At 44.8% G+C, this 24,597-nt stretch overlaps 1 protein-coding gene and 1 pseudogene across 1 annotated transcript in view; both read left to right on the top strand.

The window, feature by feature from the left end:
• The window catches only part of LOC126263038 (E3 ubiquitin-protein ligase LNX-like), a 632,063-nt gene that overhangs the window by 436,705 nt on the left and 170,761 nt on the right, over window positions 1–24,597 (top strand). The window lies entirely within an intron of this gene.
• On the top strand, window positions 7,828–7,945 carry LOC126191799 (5S ribosomal RNA; annotated as a pseudogene).

Consider the following 24,597-nt stretch of genomic DNA (forward strand, 5'->3'; position numbering starts at 1 on the left):
CAGGTAAGAAAGTCTCAATAGCAATCTAAGCTAAAGCAATGGTTCTCGGCTGTCTGCTCTTCACGAACGGCGAAAGTCGAGCGGCGCTCGTAGAGCTGCACAGCGTCGGCTAGGGGGCGCTGTGGTCGGCGAAGATCTTCCGCTCTCGTACTGCCAGCCTACGCTGTGGCATCGGAACTATCGATACCACACAATGATCGACCATCTACTCGTAACGGACACATTTCTGTAGCCAGTGCTCAGCGACACTTCAGATGGTGTGACGGCCGACGCCGCAGCAGACTGGATGACTGAAAACGAGTGATTTGGAATGGTGAGTCGTGCTCTAGCCTACGAAAATCATTTTACAGCATTGTGCACTGCGAACCGCAGAGGAACAAGGTGGAGAGGATGATCGTTTGTATCACTATAACAATACATCCTGCCATAAAGCGGCATCTCTTTGGGAATGGCATGTGGACAGTAATATTCCTGATATGGTCTGCCTTGACATAAACCCAAAGGAACATTTTTGGGATGAGTTAGAACGTCGACTTCAGTCAGAACCCAGCGTCCAACATTACCTTCTCTGGTTTCGACTCTTGAGAAAGAATGGGCTGCTAATCCTGCACAGAAATTCAGACACCTAATTGAAAATGTCCCCAGCAGAGTTACCGAGCGAGGTGGCGCAGTGCTTAGCACACTGGACTCGCATTCGGGAGGACAACGGTTCAATCCCGCGTCCAGCCATCCTGATTTAGGTTTTCCGTGATTTCCCTAAATCGCTCCAGGCAAATGCCGGGATGGGTTTTCCGAAATGGCACGGCCGACTTTCTTCCCCTTCCTTCCCTAATCCGATGAGAACGATGACCTCGCTGTTTGGTCTCTTCCCCCAAGCAACCCAATTCAACCCAGCAGAGTTAAAGCAGTCATAAAGGCGAAGGGTGGACTCACACCATTTTAATATACATTAATTGGTGTCCGGATACCCTCCATCACATGATGTACGTAGGAGGTCCTCCCCGATAGCCCGGGTTCGATTCCCGGCTGGGTCGGGGATTTTCTCTGCACAGGGACTGGGTGTTGTGTTGTATTCATCATTATATCATCCCCATCCGGCGCGTAGCTCGCCCAATGTGGCGTCGAATGTAATAAGACCAGCACCAAGGCGGCCGGACGCCAAACGCTCATTTCCATTTCCATGTACATAGGAGGTACCAGTACATTGGTTGACTCTTGTAGAAACAGGCTGTACGATTTTTAATAGTAAACCTCAATGTCTTGCACATTACTGATCTTGTAGCGTCTGTCACTGTAGAATCTCCGTTAAGCTTTCGTGGTTACTGAATGAATCTGCGACGAAACGTGCTACTTTTCTTTGAAGGTGTTGTTCGTTAGGCCTTCCGGAAGTCAATGAATACATCGGTAACCTAGACGCCGGTGTGTAGTACCTTCGGGGTCTCTTAGACAGAAATAGCGAGCTGGGTCTCACCCGATCGTTGTTTATGGAATCCGTTTGCATAAAAAGTTCTCGGTTTACTTGCCGCGTCAAATTTGGATAAAATCCAAAATTTTATCCAAATTTGACGCGGAAAATAAACCGAGAACTTTTTTACGCGGCAAGGGATTTTATCCAAATTTGACTCGCCAAGCAAATCAAGAACTTTTTAGGCAAGGACTCCGTTGCGAAAGACTTCGTAGTCACATGGAATCCGTTTGTTTGCTACATTGATTTTTGGTCTCCAGAAAATGAGGTGACAAAAGTTATGGATAGCGTTATTCACACACAAAGATGGCGCTGATATGGCATACACAAGGTATAAAAGGGCACAGCATTGGCAGAGCTGTCATTTGTACGTAGGTAATTCTTGTGAAAAGGTTTCCGACGTGACTGTATGGCTGCACAACGGGAATTAACAGATTTTGGACGCGGAATGGTAGTTGGACCTAGATGCATGGGACATTCTTTTTCGGAAATCGTTACGGAATTCAATATTCCGGGATCCACAGTGTCAAGAGCGTGCCGAGAATATCAGATGTCAGGCATTGCCTCTCACCACCGACAACGTAGTGGCCGACGGCCTTCACTTAACGACCGAGAGCGTGCGTACAGTTGTCAGTGCTAGCAGACCAGCAACATTGCTTGAAATAACCACAAAAATCAATATGGGACGTACGAAGACGTACCTGTTAGGACAGAAGATTGAAATTTGGCGCTAATGGGCTATGGCAGCAGACAACCGACGCGAGTGCCTTTGCTACCAGCACGACATCGCCTGCAGCGTCTCTCCTGAGTTAGTGACCATATCTGTTGGACCCTAGACGACTGGAAAACCGTGGCCTGGTCAGATGAGATCCGATTTCTCGATTTCAGTGGTGCAGACCCGACGAAGCGGTGGACCGAAGCTGCCAACAAGGTATTGTGCAAGTTGGCGGTGGCTCCACAATGGTGTGACTCTGTTCACATGGAATGGACTGTCTCTTCTGGTCCATCCGAACCGATCATTGACTGGAAATGGTTCTGTTCGGTTACTTGGAGACATTTTCAACCCTTCATGTTCTTGTTCCGAAAGAACCATGTAACTTTTATGGACAACAGTTGTAATATTTCTGGCTTAGTCAGCCATCATATTAGCCTCCAAGAAGCTGTTCCCAGAGCAGTGGAGATGCAAGAAGTATATAGGTGACGAAATGTGGTGTGAGGTACCTGTGACAGATGTTAGATTCGGTACCATTCCCGTGAGAAAGACCGCCTGCATAATGCTACTGCTCTGTGATTGGCTGCTGTGTTCGGAGCAAGAGCGCCAAAACTTTAAAGTATAGTTATTATTATTAGTTAAACTACTCATTGGAATGACTTCACTCTTTAGTATAAATATCTCTCAACAGCTGGCTATCAATCAGTCATTTTAGAATTATTAAAAACAATTTAAATCGAAAACAAAAAACTGACGAAATTGCAGACGAAGCACTTCGGAAGCGTTCGGGTCACGCCTTTTCTGGTATGGCGCGCGAAGTGTTTCGGGCTGTTCGTCACTCTGGATTAGGCAGTCGAGAAGAACAGAGACGTTGTCTGTCGCAGGATGTGTTTGCCAGTATTCAGTATTAAAAGCTTCACTCCGGTAGTCATGAGACACAGACACGTTGAAACGTCCCCTTAGAAAAATTAATGAATTACTGTGCTGATAAACCTCTTACATTGTTTGATTTTCAAACGGCTGAGCAGAACTGAACGTACTCAGACATTTCGTTCTTTACCTATTCTGATCAACACTAAACTGACACACAATATTTTTAGCGCAACGCAATCTGACTTTCAATAATCCCTACAAAAGAATGGCCCTGACTAACATTAACCTATACCTTTCACAAATCACTTACCTCACAAAAATCTTCGTTAAACGAACTACTGCTATACAGCGAGCGCCACTACTGCCAGCTAAATAAAAGACTCAAACTACTGAAGGCACTAACTACTGATAGGCATAGTTAGCAAATGAAAGATTTTGATAGAGAACAAATAATGTATTTACCTTACTACTGTTCAAAAGTCATTTTATATATATATATATATATATATATATATATATATATATATATATATATATATATCAGTTCATGATAGCCAGTATTACAAATTTACTGTCTCTGATGGACACACGTCCAGATCATCCGCTCTCAAAACTCCGCCATTTCTCTCCCCACATCCACCAATGCTGGCGGCTCACCTCCAACTGCTCAACGCTACACGCTGTTAACAGCCAACTGCCCAACACTACAATGGCGACTATTTCAACAATGCAAACCAGCCACAGACTGCACACAGCACAGTCAGTGATTTTCATGTAGAGCGCTACATGGCGTTACCAATATAAAGACCTAAACAGCCTACTTACAACGTGGCACAAATAGTGTAAAGATACATTTTCGTAAACATTGTGTTTGATCATGTAATTTGCTGTATCAGAAGGTGTTGTATTAAGATCGTGTAGTCTTCTCGTGTGGCTATATTAAAATACGCAAGTGGCATCCCAAAGAAGTGATACATTATTTCAGAACAGAACCTCGCTAAAAGTTAGTTTCAGCCTCAAGATACAGAACCTACGACCTGCGTGCTGTTTTCTGCGCTGGGGACATCAACTTGAAGACAGCAGGTTAGTGAACTATAGCAGAACCTTCGTATTCCACACAGTGCAGTGGAAACAACTAGGCGCCTCACGTGTACTGCATGCACAGAACAAATGTGCTCAGTGACACGTCTTCTGTAGTAATGCAGAGGAGGTAAAAGAGGATGATCGTTATTAACACCAACAATCAATTCATTACTCCTTTCTTACCGTACAGTGCGCCGTGTCACAGCGCCACAATTCGTGATTGGTTTGAAGAGCATTCTGGGCAATTCGGACGAATGATTTGACCACTCAGATCGCCCGGCATGAATTCCATCGAAAATTCATGGGACATAATCGAGAGGTCAGTTCGTGCACAGAATCCTTTACCGCCAACATTTTCACAATTATGGACGGCTACGGACGTAGTACGGCTGATATTTCTGCAGAGGACTTCTAACGCCTTGTTGAGTACATGCCACCTCGAACTGTTGCGCTACGTCGGCAAAAGGAGGTCCGACACGATATTAGGAGGTATCGCATGACTTTTGTCACTTCGCTATAAAACGCGAGCATAACTCATGTTCCAAAATTCTCCAGCGGGCTGGTATCAGTGACATTTGTCTACTGACAAATGAACTAGCCCCTATTACGTCATTTGGTGGGAATGTACGTGACGCCAGGACATAACACTCTCAGGAGTTGCCCTGGCTAGAAACACAGCCTCGAAGTCGATGGGACGTTGAACCCTGATAATTACTATTTCCGTCTTTCACTTCCCTCCGCGTGGTTAAAGCCTTCTGCTATACGTTGCCCCCACGACGGTACGGCTACACCCAGACCCCGCGGCAGGATCCGACATGAGCGATAGCTCGCCACGCAGAGCGCGGAGGTATGAACCGATGTTATCAGCCGCTGGCACTCACCGAGGGCTATTACTCCGGTCGTGAAATGCGCGGCCACCGGCGCCTGGTCTCGCTGCCTCCAATAACACTTAATTCCGGAACGTGCCGTTTGTTATCTTACGGCTCGTAAACCTCAGACCGGCCGGACTGCATTTTGCGCGAGCTGGCGCGATACAGATCCGCGCCAACACGCCGGCTTAATCGCTGCTGTCACAAAAGTCCGCTTCTGCAGCCGGTTCTTTGAAGCGTGCGTCGCGCAAGGATAACGCAGCCTTGTCCACGTGTCGATGCCTTCATCACGCCCACATATTTCGCCGGCGCTCACGTCTCAGTGTTTGACGTAACACGAAAAACCCTTTGCCCGGCGAACGAGTTCACATCACCGCAAGCAGGTGAAAGCGCATTATCTGCAGTTGTCATCTCGATGCAATTAGGTCTCTTACTTTCGATAGACTCGGTTTTATTTTTATTTATTTATTTAACTTGATCAGCTGGTGCTTTTCTTGTCTACAGTCCGTTGACTGACAGAAAACTAAATTACACCGTTTTTGTGGACGAGCACTTAGAACCATTTCAAAAGCCCAATATCATTTCTGACGATACGAACATAAGGTCAACACAACACCCCGTCCCCGAGCGGAGATCTGCGACCGGACCGTGAATCGAAGCCGGGCCCCTTGGTTTGCCGCGCTGACTTACCAGCTACCGATTGATAGAGTATGTGCTGTTGTTTCAGTGATTAAAAAATAAAGTAAAATATACAAAGAACTTGGCAAAATGAGTCCACTTATGAGTACGATATTGCACTCTCCCTCCTCTCTCGTGTGGCCTGGATGCATGCGCTGATTCGCTTAGGAAAGCCGCCGTATTCTCTCCTGAGGCAATCTGGCTAATAACTGTGTAACTGGTCCTTGAAATTCTGGGTACTGGCATTGGGAAGGACTTGTCGTCCAATTTTCTCCCACGCAAGTTCCACTGGGAACAGATATGGCCACGGGAGTACCTCAGCATCACGAAGACAGTTCTTAGAATCACGTTCCACGTGGGTATGGGCATTATCTTGATGAAAAGTGGCACCATCATACTGTCACACGAGAAATAACATCTGAGGGCGCAGGATGTGCGTGGCGCGGCATTGTGTCGTCAGGATTCCCTCAGTTATTACCAACCCTGACCTGAAGTCATACTCGATGGTTCCCCACATCATGATGCCAGAAGTAACACAGGTGCTTCTCTTCAAAACATTGGAAGAATGAGACGTGTCCCCTGAGTGTCACGACACACGCCGACGACGGTCATCCGCGACGATGCAGAATTGCAGTTCATAGCTGGACACAGTGTGATGCCATTTATCAGTACTCCATGCTTCCTAGTCACAAATGGCTCAAATGGTTCTGAGCACTATGGGACTTAACATCGGAGGTCACCAGTCCGCTAGAACTTAGAACCACTTAAACCTAACTAACCTAAGGACATCACACAGATCCGTGCCCTAGGCAGGATTCGAACCTGCGACCGTAGCAGTCGCGCGGTTCCGGAATGAAGCGCCTCGAACCGTCGGCCACCGCGGGGGGCTCCTGGTCATAGTCTCCTGCAAACACAGTATTTCGTGTTGTGGGGTTAAAGGCACTCTGCTCCTGGGACGGTAATTTGCTAGTCTGGCTGCTGCTCGTCTCTGACCGATGGTGAAGAGGTAGAATCTTCCCACGCGTCGGTCAGGGGCCTGAAGATGGCGTAGAAAACCGCTGAAAGTGCTAGCCAGATAAAATAAGTTTGGAAACTAGGCGGCTGAATGGAGTTTAATTTGACATCCTGTATCGAACAGTCGAGTCGCTCAATTATCCTTAGCTGCGAGGGGTAGCCGTGCGGTGTGAGGAGTCTTGTCACGGTCCGCGCGGCTTCCCCCGTCGGAGGTTCGAGTCCTCCCTCGGGCATGGGTGTGTGTGTTGTCCTTAGCGTAAGCTGCTTTAAGTTAGGTTAAGTAGTGTGTTAGCTTAGGGACCGATGACCTCCGCAATTTTGTCCCATAAGACCTTACCACAAATTTCCAATCGGATCGCACAGAATGTTGCACTGAGTCCATTACTTGTTTCCGGAAGGCAGGCGCGCACGTGAAAAGGATTACGATGCATTTGGTGCGAAATACGGCATTTCTCCCTTGTGGTGATCAGACGTATCCTCCAGGAAACTTGACGACGTGTTTGCCTGCCCGTATGTTCCCAAGCAGTCCAACATCGGACTGCTGTCACATAAGAATATCCGGAGCATCGTCACATTGAATATCACACAAATCTAGGTACTGCAAGATTCGAACAGCATGTCAATTGGAGACCCACAGTGAAGTCCCTCTCAGAGCCTGTCAGGTGGTGATAACGCTGTCTCACGCAAGTGCGCAGCGTCTGCATGTTCTTGACTGTGATCATTCATAATCGGACGCCATCCCCCCCCCCCCCCCGCCCTTGTATACCGTACCAGGCCTGGTAAACGAAGCTAAACATGAACAACACTAATGCTCCCTGGTGTCCGATCTACCTGTCACAATGAATTGTTAGTTCTAATCATTTACATCCCCGTCGATGATGTATACGTATATAAAGATACATAGAGATCCGACCATCCATTCTCTATGGTTCACTTTTTCTGTCAGACAGCGTCATTCGCCCCAAATCCACTTGACCTGCTTACTGTAGTAAAGCCGATGTTTCTCTCCAAAATTTTTACTCCCCTACACCTCCATTACCAAACTGACGATTCCTTGATGCCTCACGATTTATCGCATCAACCGATCCCTTCTTTTAGTCAAGTTATAAATTTTAATGTCCTCAATTCGATTCGCGAACGGCCTTGCCGCAGTGGTAACACCGGTTCCCGTCAGATCACCGAAGTTAAGCGCTGTCGGGCTGGGCTAGCACTAGGATTGGTGACCATCCGATCTGCCGGGCGCTGTTGGCAAGCGGGATGCACTCAGCCGTTATGATGCAAACTGAGGAGCTACTTGATTGAGAAGTAGCGGCTCCGCTATCTTAAGCCGATATACGGCCGAGAGAGCGGTGTGCTAACCATGTGACCCTCCATATCAGCATCCAGTGTCGCCTGTGGGTTGAGGATGACAGGGCGGCCGGTCGGTACCATTGGACCTTCCAAGGCCTGTTCGGACGGAGACAATTCGATTCAGTACCTCCTAATTAGCTATCCTATCTACTCATCCAGTCCTTACGTTTTAAAAGGCCTTTCTTTTCTTCTTGTTGACGAAGTGTTTATCGTCCACACTTCACTTCCGAACAATACAAACAAATGCCTTCAGAAAACACTTCCTAACATTCAAATTTATATTAGATGTTAACAAAATTTTCTTTTTCCGAATCTCTGATTGCATTTTATATCCTCTCTATTTCGGCCATTGTAAGTTATTTCGCTGCTGAAATAGCTACGACTATGATGAAATTTCAAGTAAGATTATAAAGATCAGTGAACCATACATTATTTCTATACTCAGTTACATGTGCAATGTGTCCTTCATGTGTGGTCAGTTCTCTGACAGCATAGGTAGTCTGTGCTAACAGACTGAAACACTCGTTAGTTAAACCGCTTTATAAAGATGGTGAAAAAGATAACTTAGACAGTTGTCGGCGAGTTTCTTTGCTACTATTGCTTTAAATAGTTTTTGAGAAAGCAACGCATATAAGAGCATTGGTACATCTCAGTACACACATTTTGCTGCCAGATTGTCAGTTTGGATACAGGTAGGAACTATCCACAGAGAAAGCTATTCACTCTTTTGAATGTTGGGATCTAAGAGGGCTAAATGATACATTGAGGATAGGGATTTTGTTTAATTTGTTTGATTGCGTGGACCACACAACACTTTCAATAGTTGGAACATTAGTGGTTTAGGGAAAAAACTATCATTCACTTATTATATGGAAAGTAGGAAGTAGCAGGTTGTCCTCGCCGGCCGCTGTGACAGAGCGGTTCTAGGCGCTTCAATCCGAAACAGCGCTGCTGCTACGGTCGCAGGTTCGAATCCTGCCTCGGGCGTGGATGTGTGTGATGTCCTTAGTTAGGTTTAAGTAGTTCTAAGTCTAGGGGACTGATGACCTCAGATGTTAAGTCCCATAGTGCTTAGAGCCAAGTTGTCCTCCAGTGTCAACAAACAGGGTAGAATTTTGAATCTGGGGTCATGTAGAGGACGAGGGCGATTCTGTGCTGGGTCCATTGCTTTTCTAGATACATGTTAAAGATCTGCCACTAAATATCACAGATGACTCAAAAAAAAATTATCTCTGCAGACGACACAAATGTTATTGTGAATGAAATGGAAAGTAATGTAAATGGGGTAATCAGTAACATCAGCGTGTGGCTTTCAGACACCAAATTAACGCTTGATGGTAGCACAAAGCTATGAATAGAGTTTCTAAAGTGGAAGATGTGTGAAAGCGAAATTTTTCTGTCCGAATGTGATTAAGCAGTTGGCGAAGTTGACCATTTTAAATCTGTGAGGACTGTTAGCAGACGAATGGCTTTCTTAGAAGTACCACGTTCAAGATCTTGTGCAGGAACTGAATGCTGCAACGTCACTATACCATTGATCTTCACTGTCTATGATACTGAATCCCATAACTTGCTAATCATGTGTTCTGTCATTGGGATAATGAAATCCATACATATTATAAAAGACATACGTGTGTGTGTGTGTGTGTGGGGGGGGGGGGGTTCCACAGCTCCTCCAAAACCACTGGATAGATTTCAGCCAAACTTGGTATAAGTATATGTGGGATCCTGACCAGTCGTGTAATATAGGGTGTCTAGGATGCTGCTTTCTCGGATAGCTGAACAACAATTCAAGCAAATGTTATTAATGGAGTTTATTACAGTAAATTAAATTGACAGTACTTAACTTTGCCTTTTTACAAAGAAGTGTCGCAAGCAATTGGCGACATGCAACTAATCAATGTCCTTCGATGTATATAATTCCCATGCAAGCAATTAATACAGATCACAAGTCACGGCCAAATCGTTTGGGTCACTGCTCGTCTTTTAGTGTGGCAGCGGCTAGGCGGAGAGGCTCTTATATTCCCTTCGTATAGCTGCCGCTCCTGTCGTGGTGTCGCCCTAGTCAGCGTACTACTATTGGCTGCCGTCGTCTCACTGCCTCCTCTGCCGTATTGTTCGAGGCCGACGTGCCTGCGCTTGATGTTACGCCGGAGCAGTAAACCTCACTGGCGGATGACGATCTCCGGGATGGAAAAGAAGCGTGACCCGCGACGCGTAAATTCCCAGACTACATCCAGTATTTGAGAACGAAAGCACTTGGCGACTTGCAACAAACTTTACACGTAATTTCAAACCTTTGCGACATTTTTTGATCGCTGACAACCCTTGCAAAATGATGAAAGGAAAATTGTTTATCGCTTACTACTTTCCCGCTGTTACATGCAGTAAAAGTACCGCTTGAGGCTTGACGCTATAATTTATTACTTCTTTAGTACTAACTGTATACACTACACGTTTTACAGACAGTGTGTGCATATACCACTGAAAGTAAGTACAAAATTTTATCGTTTTATGACACATAGTCGAGAGATACGACGTCATAGCCAATAAGGTGCTTGAAAAACTGCCACATCATGCACGACGTTTAAATTTATTACTTCGTTGCTACTAGCTCCACTCGTGACACGTTTGGCAAACAATATTCACATATAACGCTGAATGTGCGTGCGAAATTATATCATTGTACGACACAAAGTTGAGAAGATATGACGTCAAAAACATTAAGCGCTAGACCAGAAGCCGAGTGGCACGGGCGTGGACGCACAACTATAAATAAATATCTGGACAACGCCTGGTTTCTCCGCTAGTATTATCATAATCGACTGACAAAGTGGAATTTCTAGCAACTATGCCTCTGCAAAGGCCCAAAGAAAAATTGTCTTTTCTCTGACCCAAAGAAATCACGAGGGTAAACAAATTAGGAAAGTTGTCAGACGCTGTGAAGATGGCAGTCGTCAGCATGAAGGAGTTCGTCTTATAACACAGCTATAGCACTCAAAGGTTTAGTTGTCAAAGGCATGAATGAGTTACACTATCAAAAGTAAATAAGTGCACTTACTGACAAACATGTTTCCCATTGATATTAAATAAGACCCATAAAAATTCTTTTTTGCAGCTCTTTGTACTAGTGTCAAGAACTGGAACAAGCATTCATTTCGTATTTCGATATTCCACACAGAGATTATTTTACACACTGATTCTCAGAACTTTAAAGAATTTTATCTGCAGAAGTTCCACTTACCTTCTTCTGACATCAGTGGAAGGGTAGCGTCATTGCATCTGAAACGATGCATCAGTTGTTTTATCAAGTTTGAGATAAGAAATAATAGGCTGTGACGGCCAGAGTGAATCACACTTTATCAGTGTTTAGAAAGAACAGTTTATTTATGCAGAAATGTTTCTTAAGTACGAACGGATGAGTAATGCTAGAGATATATCAGGTTGCAGCGGTATTTCGAGTATTCTGTGACTGAAGCCTTGCTTATTCGAAAGAAAGTCGTGACGGTGAACTTCGCTTAAAGAATTTCATTGCAGTAATCCGTAAGCAAGAAACTATTGGAGCAATACAAACAGTTAGCGGCCCTCTATAATTTCATAAGCAACGGAATACACGTGCCAAAGCAACATGACTCTCAAAAGATATGAAAGTGTAAAACCGATTAGAGTAGAAAGCAAATGCGCCTGTAAATGTAGTCAGTGACTAAAAGCACCAAGCATGAGTATATGTCTGTTTGAAATTCTCACAGCAAAGAAAATAGTAACAGCTTGACAACGTACAAGACTATTGCAAACACACATGTTCCAAACAACTAAATGCATAAAACGATTGCAAAAGTAACTAACAGTCAGGGCGCATCAGACACGCCAATAAATTTCTGGAACTACCTCCCTAACACGGATATAATGGAAACATGTATCCAGAAAAGAGTTGTTCCTCAAGCAACATTTTTATGATATTGCCAATGAAAGCCTTTCTGGTGATCCCCTTAAGCTTCTGCAGAATTTGTCCCTGACAATATGAAAGAAGTCGTTTAAGGATAATAGAGTAACACTTTTCGAGATGCACTGGGTAATGTCTATCATGATGGATCGGAAGACTCGTTCCATGCCTCAAGCCTTTGCCTGACATCTTTCGTTTGAATTTTCATGTATGAGAACACGCAAAAGGAAAAGGTGTGCACAGACAGTTTATCGATGAATCACGAAAACCTGTGAAAACTATCGATGCCCTTTAAGGTGCAAATGGTTCAAATGGCTCTGAGCACTATGCGACTTAACTTCTGAGGTCATCAGTCGCCTAGAACTTAGAACTACTTAAACGTAACTAACCTAAGGACATCACACACATCCATGCCCGAGGCAGGATTCGAACCTGCGACCGGAGCGGTCGCTCAGCTCCAGACTGTAGCGCCTAGAACCGCATGGCCACTCCGGCCGGCGCCCTTTAAGGGCGTCAGACAGCATGTAGCTGTCCATGATGTGACGAGTTAATGGATGTGTAGAAGCAAGGGGAGAGTATTTTCAATGACTCGTATGAGCAGGTGAGATGTGAACAGTTCCCAAAGTTCCTTTAAAAATAACATCAAAAGGAAACAATTTGATACATATTTATAACTGACATTTTTTCTTGCTTTGGTGTGAGGAAGGCACTCTCAAAGTTTGTCCGTGTGATTTTTTATGAATCTTGTATAATCGAGATATTTTCTTTGTAGACAGAAGATATATAAAAACTTGAACGATTTAAAAAAACAGCTGTTTACCGAAAGACGGTTATGAACACCGCAGTGCTTTACTTGGGTATGAGCCGATTGGAGATAGCATGCCCTCTCCTTACTCCGAGCTCTGAACTGATTTACCCAGCCAGCTTTCGGGGACACACAGTTCAGTCTTAAGCAAGGTGCAACAAGACATTTTTCACACTACGAAATCACTGCCAGAGGTGAAAGAAGCGGTAAGTTACAAAAACGTACTGGGACTGACGATCGAACCGTGATATTCCGGTTTTGTGCTCTGGCGCTTACTTATTGTGCCACCAAGCCACACTTAGACAACATATGGCTTTTTTAAGAAATAAAAAAATCGTTGGGGAAGAAGTACTTGAAACTGCAATAGATATGAACCCATGGTTTCCTATAAATTACTTTCTCAAAAGGACTCACTGTATACATACACAGCTGAGACAGTATGTGGTTCTCCCCGATGTCTCCGTAGAAAGTAGTAGTTCTCAGTCCGCCTGTGCATGTGTGGAAAATGTATGTCGACGGTGAATTCTGGTTACGGGTGCATATGGAAAAGAAAGGATCGTAGCCTACATCTCTTCAGACACTACAAGGCAGTGACGCACTCAGCCTCATGTCATAAAATAATCATCATCAGCGTTCTCCATTCTACTCGCCCGGACTGCCGTGAGTATTAAAGCGCCGATTCCGGGAAAGGGAGATACGCCGGGCCCAAGATCGAATCCCCCACGTAGCCTGCAAGTGGTTTTTAGGCGGTTTCCCCCATCCCACCAGGTGAATATCACGTTGGTACCCAAGTCCCGTCTCAGTTACACGATTCGCAAACATTATGAAAAGAAAAGAAAAAAAAAACCTTAGCATGAACGACACTACACGCAGACAATTGGTGTACCCACATTCTGTCCGTGGGATTACAGGATGGTGACAGCAAGGGCATTCAGTCATCCCTTAAATTAACAATGCCAAACCCGTTAAATAATCATATCGACCCTGCGCAGATGCGAGACAAAGGCTCAATAAAAAGAAGAAGAAGTGGAACACCAACATTAACAGTGTCATCTGCTCTCACTACACAGGAGATCCTGCAGGATTTCAGAGTTTAATACAGGGCACCTGCTTAACTAGCGAGTAGACACAATAATATACCACCTCTCCTGCCATTATTCAAATGGATCAAATGGCTCTGAGCACTATGGGACTTAACATCTGTGGTCATCAGTCCCCCAGAACTTAGAATTACTTAAACCGAACTAACCTAAGGACGTCACACACATCCATGCCCGAGGCAGGATTCGAACCTGCGACCGTAGCGGTCACGCGGTTCCAGACTGAAGCGCCTAGAACTGCACGGCCACACCGGCCGGCCCCCTGCCATTATTAACATCACGTATTTACAGTACATGACGAAGACGGTCACATACACTACAGCAGTTCAGCAAACATTATAGCCTATGGCGTTGTGTTTATGCTAACGGCGGCGCCTAACGATTTGAATTTTCTGCACTATTCTGGACTGTTGCTGACTGCTGAGGGGACGCTTTATCCGATGCATTGACGTAGACGTATGCTGAAGACATAGACATATGCTGAGAGAAACGCCAGAGAACGAAACATTCTGCAAGTATCCATGGAAAAACAAAATGCAGTAGGGTAAGTTGCAGCGTCATGGTTTGTAAAGCATTCGCATTGCACTCTCCAGAATCATTAATGTGCATGAATTCCGCCCCAGAGAGGTTTCTTGACCAACGAAGATCATTTTCACGTATACATTACAATTATCTTCCCTGGAGACGATGCTATGTTTCAGCGATGAAGTGTACCTTGCCATAGAAGTAAAAGTGTCCACAGTTGGCTAGAAGAACACGACCAAGTCTCCGAAGTATTTTCTTGCCTCCCAAAACTCACACATGTGGCATCATCTCTAGCGTCCTGTTATTCACCACACAACTTTGAAAAGTCACAAGGCATAAAGCAGAACGGCTCCCGTCATCCACAACAGGCTGAATCTTACTAAGTCACTCTGGCTGTGTTTGCTGTACGTATTCTGCATGTAGGTTGTGGTGATAATAATGTGACTTGACCGTATAAGTTATTCTCTTCATATCCGCTACAGCTGACACCCATCATTTATCCATATTTTCTGTCGTTTTGACCATTATTCATATACAATCATTAAGGTCCTCCACTTCTTCTTTCACTCAAGGTAGGAGAACCAGTTCGTTGCCAGACGGTTGACCCGAAACATTCGGATCGTGTCTTTCAAAGTAGCTAACGTCGTGTACAACTTCTTGTTGATTATAAGTAGCTTTGCCGACGCTTTGACTCTCGTTTCTCCCGTTGCTATGTATAGTAAAATTCCAAGTTGCTAAAAAAAATATCCTATGCAGAGCCATCCGATTTAATGATTTTCCTTGGGAGATTTATTTAAGTAGGGTCGTCATTTTGCAAAGAAAACTGGGAACACATCTTGTTTTGAATTACGCTGTGTGCTTTCATCTTGAACATATCCTACAGCGCTGCAAAGGGAAGAAGACAGGTCCTCTACTCTGAATTGCGGTGCAGCGGCGCGCACATCCGCTCGAGCTCCCACGACACGCAGACACCGGAAGACATCTCCGGACTTTTCTGTACAAGGGGCGCGTTACTAGCAGTCATAGCATTATAGCTTGACCAAGCATAGAGCATTTTTGCTTCTTAAGATTTGGTGTGTCTTACGTGGTAAGGCGAATGACGTATCTATAACGAGAAACGCAATGCTTAATATTCTATTTTTCGTTTGTCCAGTTCTACACAAATGACACAAATAGACCGGAATGTAACACGACGCATAGTTGCTCTCATCTTCATGTTGATACTTGGTCCTGTCGGATTCTTCCGTTTACCGGCTGCCGTTTCCGCATGGATGTTATCGTGTAACATCCGTAGTCACCACTTAGCGTGCGATTCCACATGGAAAGTTTGTTCATAGGTTTCGACATTGTCCTCTGCACTTTCCAAAGCATTTTTATTGAAAAAAAATAGTGTGTACGCGGTAACTAGGTGTGTGCGCGTCAGACTATAAATTGAAAGGCCCATGGTTAAGTCCCCAGTCGGGGCCAGGGCAGCATAGCAGGTCCGCGCCTAGTCAAGCACTATAGGCTTGAAGAAATGAGGAATGGAGTTTTGTGATTTTACGTCCCTTTGACTTTCTGACTGAAAAATGGTGGCGATCGAAATCGGCCATATCCTAAACAAAGGAACTATTCGCCCTTATTCATTTAGATGAATACGTTTATTTGGTTGGCCTTCAGGGTTATTGTATCCAGCTCTTCGTGAATGGAAAGCAAATAATATCTAAAGCGTCGCTGCACAGCGTTTATAATATATTCTGTTTGCAAATTATATTACTGCTTTTCTTTTCCAGTCGAGCAGAGCAGACTCGAAGCTTTTCAGCAAAATCTCAGTGAGCTGGAATTGTGGGAGAGGAAGGGGCGTTTCTGCAGCTGGAGAATTGGAACTACTATTTTTAACTTTTACTAGAACGATGTCTGAGTGTACTTTCTCTTTCCCTTTTCACAAATCAATTAAGTTATTAAGCGTAAGAAATATTTTTTGTTCTTTTATCGCTTCTGACAGGTCTACTGAAATTGCAGAGGTCAAAATTTAGAGATATCTTGGCAGGTTTTTTACTATATCCGCTGAAGTTAATACATACCTTTCAAACAAAACCAACAACATTTGCTGAACTGATTAAATTACGTACGTTCATTTAAGGCGTCCCGTAGTTTAAACCTCATAATCAAGCATTCATAACGGTACCAAATGTATATAAGCGTACATTTACTGTTATCAATAACTGCGTTCCCGCGTTATATATATATATATATATATATATACTGAGAAACGCTTACAACACCCACGAAAAAGAGAACCACAACTTTTCTTTCGGAGAACCTTACTTAATGTAATTGCGTTTCCATCCCGCACTGATCTTCTTCTCTTATTCTAAAACATCTCTCCTGTGATCAACGTCCGCCGCCTCCTACATTTTGACAGCAATATGTTCTTTACCCTGTACTGTAAGAAGATGGCGGCGCAAAACAAATCTTCGTTCGACCTGTAAGTCGGTCGTTCGGGCTGGCGATTACTACAACTGTGTACCGACTTCTGCAGAGTCAACCAGTGTATTAAAGTCGGAGCAGAATACACATGACAACTTTGCAAAGCTTGTCAGTTATTGCTTATTGTGACATCTGTGAGCGAGAACATAAAACTGTGAAGCATTTGTGATACCTAATAAGTTATCATATTATGGGGTTACATTTTTTAAAAAATTTCTCTTTCACCTTGTCGTATGTGGTTTCAGCAACAAACGACATATGGCAACTCAGATTTCAATCCACTTTACAGTAAACTATTATCGATGGTTCATCGTGACAATCTGCTCGGATTTCATCTGTTGTCATTTGTGTATTCATCAGAACCAGTCGAACAATCCCACGATCTTCTCGCGCTATAGCCATTCGGGAAGGACCCGTGCCTCCTCTTCTTGCCACACTATTGTCCTGAGTACATCTCGTCACAATTCGTTCTGCAGTACAGCCAACAGTATGTGCGATCTGTCGGTTTGATGCTCCCATGTTCCTCATGCCAATGATTCCATCTTTCCCAAAGTCCGAAACATGGCGAAAAGGCGTACTTACACGTCGTCTGGGCATGCCGCGTTGCGACCACCACCTGGGAAGTTCGACACACCTAATGTCCCCATCTTTTGCTTACCCATTCATCGTCTGTAGGAATGGATTTTTACCGTGCTGAAAATACCTCGCAAAAGGATAGAAGTTCAGTAAAGGTATTACTCAGGCAAGGAGATACTGATGTTTGGTAGCGTACAGTTAACATGTTCATGGTGTGACATTTACGAATTACGGCAGTGTGTTTACAGCAGTGGAGGACAGTGGCTGTATGGAAATGATAAGAAATATGCAGGGAGTTATAATGATCTGGAATGTTTTAGGTGAACTTAAATAGTTTCTAAAACTAATCTTCCGATGTGCCTGAAAAGGAAAATTTACAAGAAACATTTATTACCAGTTTTGAATAATTGTAATCGTGAATTATTAATGTGACAACTCATTCAAAAAGTCAGTGTTGCTCAGCAAGCATTGGACAGACGTAGGTTCAGAATTTTTAGGAGAAAGGAAGAAATAGTAGGAGTTAGCGCCTCGTCGATGGCGTTGTCTTAAAGATGGAGCGCACGCTCCGTGTGTGGTGTCACCGCCAGACACCACAGTTGCTAGGTGGTAGCTTTTAAATCGGCCGCGGTCCATTAGTATACGTCGGACCCGCGTGTCGCCACTGTCAGTAATTGCAGACCGAGCGCCGCCACACGGCAGGTCTAGAGAGACTTACTAGCACTCGCCCCAGTTGTACAGCCGACGTTGCTAGGAAAGGTTCACTGAGAATTACGCTCTTATTAGCCGAGACGATAGTTAGCATAGCCTTCAGCTTAGTCAATTGCTACGACCTAGCAAGGCGCCATTTATCCTTTGCTATGTATCTAATGAAGCATGTACAGTAAGAAGACCAATGTTCACCAATTGTGGATTAAAGTTAAGTATTCCAGCAGCTACGTACTTTTCTTTATAGCATTCATTAAGTATCCTGTTTCAGACCTCACGCCATCCTGCGTGAGCTTATAGCGTGCATTTCGGCTTCCTCAAACAACACGGTGTTGGCACTTCTGCCGACACATCACCGTGCATATCAGAATGAAGGAGGAAGGAAATCGACGTGTCCTTTTCAGAGGAACGGTCCCAGCATTTCTCATAGGCAAGTTAGGAAAATCACGAAAAACCTGCATAGGCGGACGGCGATTTGAACTGCCACCCTCCTGAACGCGGGACCAGTGTCTCTCCATTGGACCACCTCGCCTGGCTACTGGGGTAGGCGGAAAACCCTGCAAACGGAATGGAAGGTGTAATTAGGACAGTAACGGAAAAAATGAAACAGGCAGGGTCGTATTCCATAAGATACCAAAAAAAACTGTTACACGTGCCGAAGGGGAGTCCCAAAAAGTGGTGCTCGGGTTCGACTTCACAATCACTAAAAGTCGATAGAGAAGGTGGAGGTTTACAGGTTGAATTTAGAGTTCGCACGTGCCTGGAGAAGGGGGTGATGGACTTCACAGGAAAAGTTGTGAGCCAATCGTTCCGCAAATGTAGCGAAATCCGTCAATAGCAGAGAACGAGGAGCCCAAATAAAAATCCAATACAAAATCCAAATACGCAGACAGGCCGTCAACACTGGGGTGGTATGGCGAGCTGCAAACAGCTTCATATAGCGGAGTGATCATCTCTGGCGCACATTGCGGTGGAGTTTATAGACCAATTGATGCCAGAGGTTTTCCCCGCCTCGGCGTCTGCAGCGGCGTCTTGCAGTCTGCCAGCAATATGACCTGTAATGGTCATACGATATCCTCACCTGGCAGTAAATCAAACGCGTCAGCACCTCTGGTTCAGGAAATAACACAGTCAGCCAAGCGAATGGATAGTCGATGGTCGAATAGTAAGTGTAGTAACAGACCCTTACAGCAGCATGGAACTGTCACAGATCGATCCTTACCTCCAGCACCGGTGGCGCCGCAGTCTACAAGCTGTCTCCGCAAGATGTGCCCTCGGAAGAGCCACGTCTCCGGAGCTCACGACACGTTATCTGATGGGATCCCGTAACCTCTGGTTGGCCATAACAGTGCGCCTGCCGCGCAGAGAAATCTACATCTACATGGATACTCTGCAAATCACATTTAAATGCCTGGCAGAGGGTTCATCGAACCACCTTCACAATTCTCTGTTATTCCAATCTCGTATAGCGCGCCGAAAGAATGAACACCTATATCTTACCGTACGAGCTCTTATTTCCCTTATTTTATCGTGGTGATCGTTCCTCCCTATGTAAGTCGCTGTCAACAAAATATTTTCATATTCGGAGGAGAAAGTTGGTGATTGGAATTTTGTGAGAAGATTCCGTCGCAACAAAAAACGCCTTTCTTTTAATGATGTCCAGCCCAAATCTTGTATCATTTCTGTGACACTCTCTCCCATATTTCGCGATAATACAAAATGTGCTGCCTTTCTTTGAACTTTTTCGATGTACTCCGTCAGTCCTATCTGGTAAGGATTCCAAATCGCGCAGCAGTATTCTAAAAGAGGACGGACAAGCGTAGTGTAGGCAGTCTCCTTAGTAGGTCTGTTACATTTTCTAAGTGTCCTTCCAATAAAACGCAGTCTTTGGTTAACTTTCCCCACAACATTTTCTATGTGTTCCTTCCAATTTAAGATGTTCATAATTGTAATACCTAGGTATTCAGGCCGGCTGATGTGGCCGAGCGGTTCTAGGCGCTTCAGTCTGGAACCGCGCGACCGCTACGGTCGCAGGTTCGAATTCTGCCTCGGGCATGGATGTGTGTGATGTCCTTAGGTTAATTAGGTTTAAGTAGTTCTAAGTTCTAGGGGACTGATGACCTCAGCTGTTAAGTCCCATAGTGCTCAGAGCGTAGGTATTTAGTTGAATTTACTGCTTTTAGGTTAGACTGATTTATCTTGTAACCGAAGTTTAACGAGTTCCTTTTAGCACTCATGTGGATGACCTCACACTTAGATGTAGATGTAGATGTAGATGTAGATGTAGATTTGTGGTTAGCCATAAGTAAACTGCTTCTCGAGTAAGATGGCATTAATTTCAAGGGAGTATCTAAGATTGAATCTTCGGCTGTCTTATAGTCCTACGTCAGGTAATGTGAGGATATTTCATTGTGAAACTTTCATTCTGCAGTGGCACTCGAAACAAAATCTCGTGGCATATTAAAACTGTGCCTGAGTACGAAGTTGAACCATCAACGTGGCAGGATAGCCTGTCCGGTAGAGCGCAGGTGTAAATGTCAAAGACCGAGGCTCTTGTTCCTGTACATTACATTAGTTTTAATTTCTCTGTGCTGCGACCTACACAGTAAATAAACATTTTGACGTTTACAGTGTTTACTGGCCATCAAGAATTAATGAATGATAAATTAGCAGATCTTGGTGAAAAGGAGAAATGAAAATTCTCAAGAAAATAAACGAAGTAGGACGATTCGTCATTAGGTTTTGATGCTCTTGCAGTATCGGTGTCTGCAAAAACGCAAAATACCAGCGAGAAAGTGAAGCCTCTGGATCAATCACCGCGGTAGCTTCTGCAGACTGACTTTTTGCACTCAGTCATCACTTTGGACGCGTAGGCCAAACATGTTTCATCATTTCGTGTCATCGTAAATTTATTCAGTTATAGCCATGTATGGAAGTGAAACATGGACGATAAATAGTTTAGACAAGAAGAGAATAGAAGCTTTCGAAATGTGCTGCAACAGAAGAATGCTGAAGATTAGATGGGTAGATCACATAACTAATGAGGAGGTATTGAACAGAATTGGAGAGAAGAGAAATTTGTGGCACAACTTGACTAGAAGAAGGGATCGGTTGGTAGGGCACATTCTGAGGCATCAAGGGATCACCCATTTAGTATTGGAGGGCAGCGTGGAGGGTAAAAATCGTAGAAGGAGACCAAGAGATGAATACACTAAGCAGATTCAGAAGGATGTAGGTTGCAGTAGCTACTGGGAGATGAAGAACCTTGGACAGCATAGAGTAGCATCGAGAGCTGCATCAAACCAGTCTCTGGACTGAAGACCACAACAACATGTAAAATGTAAACTTGTTACTCCTCTGTGTACTCGCTTGATAGAATGTTCACTGCGCCGGCCGCTATCTGTTGACGACTTTTGCTTTGAAGCAAAAGGCGCTACAGGCTGGAACCGAGCGACCGCTACGGTCGCAGGTTCGAATCCTGCCTCGGGCATGTATGTGTGTGATGTCCTTAGGGTAGGTTTAAGTAGTTCTAAGTTCTAGGGGACTGATGGCCTCAGATGCTAAGTCCCATAGTGCTTAGAGCCATTTGGACCTTTTTTTTTTTGGCTATCTACTGTTTGTGTGGCGTCGAATTTACACGTTATTTCGTTTACTGTGCGTTTCTAAGGCGTCAAAGTAATACGCCAAATAAATTGTGCTCATAACAGCAGACTTCTACAGTACGTAAGTTCTGAATTCCAAAACAATAACAGAAGAGGGTCCTAATGTAAGATGGCAGGGACAACATGAGAAAGCGGTTATTCAACAGTGGATATCAAATGGTTCATAAACACGCTCATTCATCACAATCGAAAATGGGCACTGCGACGGCTCCTACGCCAGCTGGCCACGGTTATAATAGTAGCATCTCATTACTGGGCAGTTAGGCGGAAAGCGAGTTGCGAGCGCGGCTCGGCGCCTGGGCCGCGCGACCTCGAGGCCTTTTCATTGTCTGGCGCGGAGATACCGGTCCGCAAGTCGGCCACAGCGCAGCTCGCGCGGCGTACACAAAACAACCAGCACAGCAGAGCCCAGGGCGGCTCGGCTCGGCCCAGACGTGGCTGAGCTTTCTCCAAGGGCACGCCTTCCGCACCGCACCGCGCCACGCCACGCCACGCCGCGCCGCTCTGGGCTTGACTCATGGCCTACGACTTTCTTGTGGCTGCTACAAGTCGGGCCCGTGGCTGCCCGCTGTACGTCACGCTGCCGCAGACAGACGCCCCACCCATCACAGGACTGCAGTGTGTATGACGAGATCTGGACCACAGTACCAGTGCCAGAGCTAACTCGAGACCATCCTAAGTTCCTTTAATCTCACTAGTATGATCTGTACATTTTACTAAATTATAGCCCCCCCCTCCCCCAATTTTTTTGTGAAGGATAATTTCAGGAGCCACAGCAGGCTTCTGGATACGGGTTTCGCTAGTAGATAAACTGATTGGAAAATTTGTATATATAGGGTGGCCCATTGATCGTGACCGGGCAAAATAACTCACGAAATAAGTGTCAAACGAAAAAACTACAAAGAACGAAACTTGTCTAGCTTGAAGGGGGGAAGCCGGCCGCGGTGGTCTCGCGGTTCTAGGCGCGCAGTCAGGAATCGTGCGACTGCTACGGTCGCAGGTTCGAATCCTGCCTCGGGCATGGATGTGTGTGATGTCCTTGGGTTAGTTAGGTTTAAGTAGTTCTAAGTTCTAGGGGACTGATGACCACAGCAGTTGAGTCCCACAGTGCTCAGAGCCATTTGAACCATTTTTTTGAAGCGGGAAACCAGATGGCGCTATGGTTAGCCCGCTAGATGGCGCTGCCATAGGTCAAACGGATATCAACTGCGTTTTTTTTATAAATAGGAACCCCCATTTTTTATTACATATTCGTGTAGTAAGTAAAGAAATGTTTTAGTTGGACCACTTTTTTCGCTTTGTGATAGATGACGCTGTAATAGTCACAAAGATATGGCTCCCAATTTTAGACCAACTGTTGGTAACAGGTAGATTTTTTTAAATTAAAATACAAGTCGTAGGTACGTTTGAACATTTTATTTCGGTTGTTCCAGTGTGATACATGTATCTTTGTGAACTTATCATTTCTGAGAACGCATGCTGTTAGAGCGTGATTACCTGTAAATACCACATTAATGCAATAAATGCTGCAAATGATGTCCGTCAACCTCAATGCATTTGGCAATACATGTAACGACATTCCTCTCAACAGCGAGTAGTTCGCCTTCCGTAATGTTCGCACATGCATTGACAGTGCGCTGACGCATGTTGTCAGGCGCTGTCGGTGGATCACAATAGCAAATATCCTTCGACTTTCCTCACAGAAATAAATCAGGGGAGCGTCAGATCCGGTGAACGTTCTGACGACCAATCCATCTGTCATGAAATATGCTATTGAATACCGCTTCAACCGCACGCGACCTATTTGCCGGACATCCATCATGTTTGAAGTACATCGCCATTCTGTCATGCAGTGAAACATCTCGTAGTAACATCGGTAGAACATTACGTAGGAAATCAGCATACATTGCACCATTTAGATTGCCATCGATAAAATGGGGGCCAATGATCCTTCCTCCCATAATGCCGCACCATACATTAACCCGCCAAGGTCGCTGATGTTCCACTTGTCGCAGCCATCGTGGATTTCCCGTTGCCCAGTAGTGCATATTGTGCCGATTTACGTTACCGCTGTTGGTGAATGAGACTTCGTCGCTAAATAGAAAGCGTGCAAAAAAATCTGTCGTCATCCCGTAATTTCTCTTGTGCCCAGTGGCAGAACTGTACACGACGTTCAAAGTCGCCGCCATGCTATTCCTGGTGCATAGAAATATGGTACGGGTGCAATCGATGTTGATGTAGCATTCTCAACACCGACAGATGTGCGGATTAGCCGCGACAGCAGCTAAAACACCTACTTGGGCATCATCATTCGTTGCAGGTCGTGGTTGACGTTTCACGTGTGGCTGAACACTTCCTGTTTCCTTAAATAACTATCCGGCGAACGGTCCGGACACTTGGATAATGTCGTCCAGGATGCCGAGCAGCATACATAGCACACGTCCGTTGGGCATTTTGATCACAATAGCCGTACATCAAAACGATATCGACCTTTCCGCAGTTGGTAAACGGTCCATTTTAACACGAAGCAAATACCGTCCGCACTGGCGTAATGTTACGTGATACCACGTACTTATACGTTTGTGACTATTACAGCGCCATCTATCACAAAGCGAAAAAAGTGGTCCAACTAAAAAATTCGTATTTCTTTACGTACTACACGAATATGTAATAAAAAATGGGGGTTTCTATTTTCAAAAACGCAGTTGATATCCGTTTGACCTATGGCAGCGCCATCTAGCGGACCAACCATAGCGCCATCTGGTATC

This window comes from Schistocerca nitens, chromosome 6 (assembly GCF_023898315.1).
Source record: "Schistocerca nitens isolate TAMUIC-IGC-003100 chromosome 6, iqSchNite1.1, whole genome shotgun sequence".
Lineage (NCBI taxonomy): Eukaryota > Metazoa > Arthropoda > Insecta > Orthoptera > Acrididae > Schistocerca > Schistocerca nitens.